The 7590-nt window shown below is 39.8% G+C and overlaps 1 protein-coding gene across 1 annotated transcript in view; it reads right to left on the bottom strand.

Moving 5' to 3' along the window:
* Positions 1–1989, bottom strand: part of zgc:136872 — a 51698-nt gene extending 49709 nt beyond the window's left edge. Inside the window, exon 1 of the mRNA XM_073927489.1 lies at positions 1967–1989. The gene's annotated coding sequence lies outside the window, so the exon portion shown is untranslated. The remainder of the gene's footprint in view (positions 1–1966) is intronic.
* Between the last annotated feature and the right edge of the window lie 5601 nt (positions 1990–7590).

The raw sequence follows: 7590 nt of genomic DNA, 5'->3' as shown, positions 1-7590 counted from the left end.
GAATATACTGTATAATAGAGTATATATTATATGAATAATACAGTTCATTTATATATTTAAGAATCTGGCGGCACGGTGGCTCAGTGGTTAGCACTGTTGACTCACAGCAAGAAAGTCGCTGGTTCGAGTCTCGGATTGGCCAGTTGGCATTTTTGTGTGAAGTTTTCATGTTCCCCCGGTGTTGGCGTGGGTTTCCTCTGGGTGCTCCAGTTTCCCCCACAGTCTAAACACATTGGCTAGGGGAATTGATTAACTAAATTGGCCGTAATGAATGAGTGTGCATGTGAATGAGTGTGTATTAATGTTTCCTAGTACTGTGTTGTGGCTGGAAGGGCATCCGCTGTGTAAAACAAATGCTGGAATAGTTGGTGGTTCATTACGCTGTGGCAATCCAAAAAATTAGAGGAAAATAAATGAATGAACGAATGAATGAATGAATGAACAAATTTAAGGATCCATTACTGTTTGCATTCTTATACTTAATCCAGTTATCAGTTCACACCCGCTAAAGTGAAAAATCACCTTAAAATATATCATACAAATGAATTTATTAATAATTAAAAAACACATGCTTATAATATTCATTCATTCATTTATTCATTTTCTTTTCGGCTTAGTCCCTTTATTAATCCAGGGTCGCCACAGCGGAATGAACCGCCAACTTATCCAGCACATGTTTTACGCAGTGGATGCCCCTACAGCTGCAACCCATCTCTTGGAAATATCCATACATACTCATTCACAATATGGACAATTTAGCCTACCCAATTAACCAATACCGCCTGTGTTTGGACTGTAGGTGAAACCCACATGAATGCGGAGAGAACATGCAAACTCCACACAGAAGCACCAACTGACCCAACAGAGGTTCAAACCAGCGACCTTCTTGCGGTGAGGCGACAGCACTACCTACTGCGCCACCGCATCACTGCTTATTATATTTTCTAGTTTAAATATATTAATCCAATAAATAAATGAAGTGGAAAATAAAATAAAATGATGTGTATCACTACATATTACCAGGAAATTATGATAAGAAGAACTCTGATACACCATTAGTTGTTGCGGACGTGTGTTTATTATGTCTCATTTACACTAGCAGCAACTTCGTAGTTGTCTGTTGCACTGGGTAGCGACCTGCTGCAAACAAAGGTCTATTAAATACATATATGATTACTTTCACAGACTGTTCTTTATTTCATGTAGAAAGCAGTAAATTACAAAAAATAAAAATAATAATAATACAGCTGTATATTCACAGACGGTCTACCCTTTTTCAGATCTCAAATTTCTCTCGCAAGTGCCGTTCGCCCTGCTGTTCTCACATAAATCCACCAGATGCCGCTGTTGACTGACCCATCCTCCTCCTTTCATAAACCCAACCAATAGTGTTTTCAAAACCACAGATTTGCCAGTGACCACCCACTTCCCTTAACCTAAACCCACAGTTTTTAAAGGCAATCCAGAAAGAAACAGAAAAGCCCCTCGCAGAAGCCTGATTTTTACTAAGCTTTCAGATTTTATCCCATTCTCATCCTGTTATTCATTCATTCATTCATTCATTCATTCAGTCAGTCAGCTTAGTCCCTTTATTAATCCAGGGTCGCCACAGCGGAATGAACCGCCAACTTTTCCGGCAAGTTTTTATGCAGCGGATGCCCTTCCAGCCGCAACCCATCTCTGGGAAACATCCACACACACACTCATACACTACAGACAATTTAGCCTACCCAATTCACCTGTACCGCATGTCTTTGGACTGTGGGGGAAACCGGAGCACCCGGAGGAAACCCACACGAAGGCAGGGAGAACATGCAAACTTCACACAGAAATGCCAACTGAGCCGAGGTTTGAACCACCGACCCAGCGACCTTCTTGCTGTGAGGCGACAGCGCTACCTATTGCGCCACTGCCTCACCCTCCTGTTATTTACTTGTTTATTTTATTTTGTGGCTTTTTGTCTTACCTGCTTTATGGAACCGTTCTTTACCAGACTCAAACTCCCTGATCAAGTCCTCCGGCGTACATGGTGAGCCACTGAGCAACCTGGTAACGGCGGGAAAGGTGTTCACACGGAGGTAAGTGGTTAGTTGGGTAAGTGTGAAAAGAAACGCTTAATTTTAAAGACAAAATGCAGCCATACGTACTTCAGGCTACATAATTTGCTATCTTCAGAAATGTATACAGGGCTACGTTTTCAGAATGAGCCTCTGTTAGCTATAACATTATCTTTTAAAAATAATTAATAAAAAGGGGTACTTTCGTCCCCGCTCTCTCCAACTTTGCTGTAATAGATTTACTAGATTTACTCAGGCACTGTTATACAATGGTTCAGACCTCTCTGACAGGTCATTCAGGGTGTCTTGGAGGGAAGAGGTGTCCAACCTACAGCATCTAAACACTGGGGTACCTCAAGGCTCTGTTCTTGGGCCACTTCTCTTCTCCATCTACACGACATTTCTAGGATCAGTCATCCAGAAACATGGATTTTCCTACCACTGCTATGCTGATGATACCCAGTTATACCTCTCTTTTCATCCTGATGATCCCTCGGTTCCAGCTCGCATCTCAGCCTGCCTGTTGGACATTTCACACTGGATGAAAGATCATCATCTTCAGCTGAACATCGCAAAAACGGAAATGCTTGTAGTTTCTGTCAACCCGACTCTACACCATAACTTTTCAATCCAGATGGATGGGGCAACCATTACTGCATCCAATATGGTGAAAAGCCTTGGAGTAACGATTGATGACCAACTAAACTTCTCTGACCACATTTCTAGAACTGCTCGACCATGCAGATTCGCACTCTATAACATCAGAAAGATCCGACCCTTCTTATCTGAACACGCAGCTCAACTCCTTGTTCAAGCTCTTGTTCTCTCCAAACTGGATTACTGCAACTCTCTACTAGCGGGGCTTCCAGCTAACTCTATCAAACCTCTTCAGCTGCTCCAGAACGCAGCAGCACAAGTGGTCTTCAATGAACCTAAAAGAGCACATGTCACTCCACTGCTCATCCGTTTGCACTGACTGCCAGTTGCTGCTCGCATCAAATTCAAAGCTCTGATGTTTGCCTACAAAGTGACTTCTGGCTTTGCTCCTTCTTATCTGCTCTCACTTCTGCAGATCTATGTGCCCTCCAGAAACTTGCGTTCTGTGAATGAACGTCGCCTCGTGGTTCTATCCCAAAGAGGGAAGAAATCACTTTCCCGAACTCTCACGCTCAATCTGCCCAGTTGGTGGAATGAACTCCCTAACTGCATCAGAACGGCAGAGTCACTCGCTGTTTTCAAGAAACGACTAAAAACTCAACTATTTAGTCTCCACTTCACTTCCTAATCTGCAATTGCCTCTCTGGATATACCACTAACTGTACTCAAAATAAAATTTAAAAAATTACTAAAATTTTACTAAAAAAATTACAAAAAAAAAATTAAAATTACTAAATTACTAAAAATTTACTAATACTTTGCTTCTTAGACTTTACAGACCTGAAACTTGCCTACAGCACTTATTCATTGTTGCTCTTATAGTTGTGTAAATTGCTTCCTTGTCCTCATTTGTAAGTCGCTTTGGATAAAAGCATCTGCTAAATGACTAAATGTAAATGTACTAGTGAACTGCTGCCAGTATGTTACTGTAGATTCTGCAGAAAAGTTAACAGTGTACTTTGGAGTATGTTTACCGTGTATGACCGTACTTTCCACACATTTCATGCAAGTCAATTGCAGCTTTTGCTAAACTGCAAATGCGAACTTAATCTTCAATTATTCATATCTCCCAGAACAATAATAATCTCCAAAAGATGAGATATTCCCAGAGATGTTGTTGCCCGTGGAGCATAAGCTGATATGAGTATATATATCGATGTCACTTGAGCAATAACGAGATCTGCTTTGCATATGGTTATTCTGCAGTCATTAATACTTTAATTTCTCCATCATTGCTCTGCTCCTGGAGCTCTGGATTAATGGCCGGGTCAGGACTCGCTCTTTAATTGAAACTCTGTAATAATGCGTCCCGTGGAGCGTTTTCTTCACATTTCTCTTATTTCCCAGCGCCGCTCACCACACAGACTATTCGGATGTTTGCGTTTGAGACTCAGTAATTGCCTGTGGTGTTTAGAAGTCTCATAAGTTTTCATCTGCTGAAGGCCACAATTGCAGGTCTCCACTACAGGGCAAAACACAACATTACAGCATTAAGGCCCCCAGTCACTCCTTTTCACTTGAAACTCAGCTTTTAAAATAATAATGGCATATTCAAATGTTTTCCTGATGAAATTAATTGTGTTGTGCCTTTAAAAAAAATGGTTGATTACAACTACACTCTTGAATCATTTAATATAGAAAGGTCAGGTACCACTTTTAACCAATCGCACTGGCTCTGGCAGCTAAATACATTCAATATTTACTTTAAAGTAGTTGCAGATGCTCGTTCTCTCTTAAACTTAGCTTTGAGCTTTCATATTGGTGTATTCAAATGTTTTTCTGGTGAAAATAATTTTGTGTTACCTCAAAAGCCCCCGTATGAACATCAAGTTAATTACATCAAGGATCTTGATGATCTGCCAGGGTAGGGCAGCCGGGGCCCTACCCTGGAGCCAGGCCTGGGGTTGGGCCTCGTATGCAAGCGCCTTGTGGCTGGGTTTTTTTCCCTCGGAACCCAGCGGAGCTTAGCCAAAAAGAAGTGACGTATGACCATCCTCCTGATGGTTCACCACCTACAGGGGTAGTCATAAGGGGCCGGTGCCTTGTGGAACGGGTGGTGGTCAAAGGTCAGGATCACGACAACCGATCATCAGGCACAGAAACTGGGATAGCAGTTAATTTTTAATTTGAACATTATTGGTCAATCAAGGTAATCTGAATGAAAAATGCTCTCTCTTTCTTTGTAATTTCAAGTTAAAGGAAAAATGATTCATGGTTTGTTTTGTACAACGTATTTTAGGAAAATATATCAAGTAAAGATCATTATTATTTTTTTAACTGCATCAATCCTGTCAAAATTTATACTTTTAATGCAAATTAACAAATAGGTTTTTTACAAAGATTTTTTTTATTTTATGTCATTTAGGTAAAATTTTTATTTTTTTTGTATTTAACTTTAATTTTAAATAAAAATTAAGTTATTTTAGGGTGCTTTCACACCTAAACTTTTGTTTCCGAATCTGTCTTGTTTGCCCAGTTAAAGCGGTTCGTTTGGCATTTGTGAATCCAGCAATCGCCTCAGATCCGCGCCAAAACAACAGGTCTGAGATTGTCTGAATGAGGTGGTCTCGGCTTGATTGAAACGAACTGAAGATTAATTGTAGTGAGAAAGCGATACAATCCGAGCCCGGCTATATCACAGTGTTTTATGGATATGTAATTGGCATACACAGCCTGATCTAACGAGGAAACGTAAGTATTTTACAATTTGACAGTTTAGTGGCTAATTCGTATGAATTCATTTGAGTTCAGTCGTACGAAAATCGTACGATTTTAAAAAGGAGGCGTGGCACCCAACCCCACCTCTAACCCCAACCGTCATTGGGTGATGAGCAAACCGTACTAAATTGTGCGAATTAGATTCATACGAATTAGCCACTAAATCAAAAAGTTACGAATTGCCGTGAGATTGTGTTGGCATACGGGTATATGAATAGAGAATTATGAGTAGAGAAGAAGGCCATTCCAGACAGTCTCCTGGAAGTTGCCAGCAAACGAGTGATAATAATAAAAAAATAAAAATAAAAAAAAGTGATAATCTCCCGGTCTTTAAGTACGTCGCGCACCCTTTCTTACCCCTCCCCACTGCATCCATTCTTGTCGCGCAAACACTGTCAAACACCACCAACACCCCCCTTCCCTTTATTTTTCTGAGCGGGACTCTGCAAAATAAACCCTGAAACTCTGACCAGTGTGAGTAGAGTTTAATCCCACATGCATTGTTTCGGTCCGTTTAGAAACTTTGCCATGTGAAAGCGAACCGCACCAAAAACAAAGAGTAACAATGTCACAATTTAAATCCCTGTTTCAGAACAAATGAATCGATTCACAGGTGTGAAAGCACCCTTAGTGCATAGGATGTAACTAAACTAAACATTTTTTTAATATCATTAATTTACATTTTTTGTTATGTATGTGTGATCAATTTCTGATTCGGGTTGAACCTGTTTATGTAAGTGAGCTGATGTGATATTTAACATTATGATGTTTTCTCATGCCTCATATTAGCTTTCAGCAACTTTATCTGTTTCATCACGTCAAGTTTGCTTTCCTCTTTGCATTTTTGCTCTGGTTTCTGCAATACGCGTCTCCTTTTTATAAAGCAATTTCCAATAAAGTCAGCTTTGTTCAGAAACGGCAACACCATCTGCCTTTGTGTCAAAATAAATGCAGAGAGCTTTTTAAACTGCGCTCCTCTCCGGCTTTAATGACACCGCAAAAAACAGCGAACGGCACAAAAATCCAGCCAGCGCTCATTTGAGGAGAACAGCACACTTATTATTTTATCCCCGCTGATTTATTACAAAGCCTTTCCCTCCTAAGCCTGACGCGTGATATTGACGTTATTAGATATAATGCAGTGTTTCTCGCCTGTGTTTTCATCTGTCAGCACATTACAATAGCTCTGAATCTCTGTTTTTCAATGTGGCCATCGATGAATAGTGAATACTGTCTTTGTAAAACTATTCATCAATGAGCCCGCTATTCACTAAAACACATGCTGCTCTTTGAGATACAGAAAATTACATTGATTTTGAAAAGACATACACACAAAGAATACACCAGAAATGTATTTTCTGCACAATACTGCCATCCAGACTAGCATAAATCAGCCAATACCTATATATATATATATGTATATATATATATATATATATATATATATATATATATATATATATATATATATATATATATATATATATATATATATATATATACACACACACACACTTAAATGATATACACTAAACATTGTTTAATTTGAAAGTTTTAGTCCTTTTAATCATTCAGCTATTCGTTCTGTTTTAGTAATGAATAGATTGCTGAAGCATCGGGTTGGATCAGTGATGGTTTGGACTGCAATATCAAGGCATTTCACAGGCCCAATACTTGTGCTAGATGAGTCCTGGGGCCTCACGTACGAAGACTTGTGTGGAAGTCTTATTAAAACATTGCGTGCGCACAAAGCTGTAAATGTGCGTACGCAGAAAAAAATTCAGATGTATGAAACACTGCGTACGCCGAATCTCACGCATATTCTTTTGTACATCCGAATGAACGTGAAACTGAGCGCGACATGCACGAGCACAAAACCCCTCCCTGCCTCCTCCCCCGTATGAATATGCTAATGACTATGCTAATGGAAAAACCCAACGAAAAAGCAATGGCAAAATCAAGCAAAAAGAGAAACTTTGAACAGAATGTGAATTGGATGTGCTGCTTTCGGAGGTAGACCGGAGAAAAGCGGTGTTATTTGCAAGTTTGTTCTCCGGAATTAACAACAAAAGAAAAAAATAGAGTGGGAGAGTTTAGCTGATGCGGTTAACACAGTTGGGTCTGAACATCGCACTGAGTGCATTAAAAAAAGAAATAA

The sequence above is a fragment of the Danio rerio genome, chromosome 17, assembly GCF_049306965.1.
Source record: "Danio rerio strain Tuebingen ecotype United States chromosome 17, GRCz12tu, whole genome shotgun sequence".
NCBI lineage: Eukaryota > Metazoa > Chordata > Actinopteri > Cypriniformes > Danionidae > Danio > Danio rerio.
This window is presented reverse-complemented; position numbering and strand designations above follow the sequence as displayed.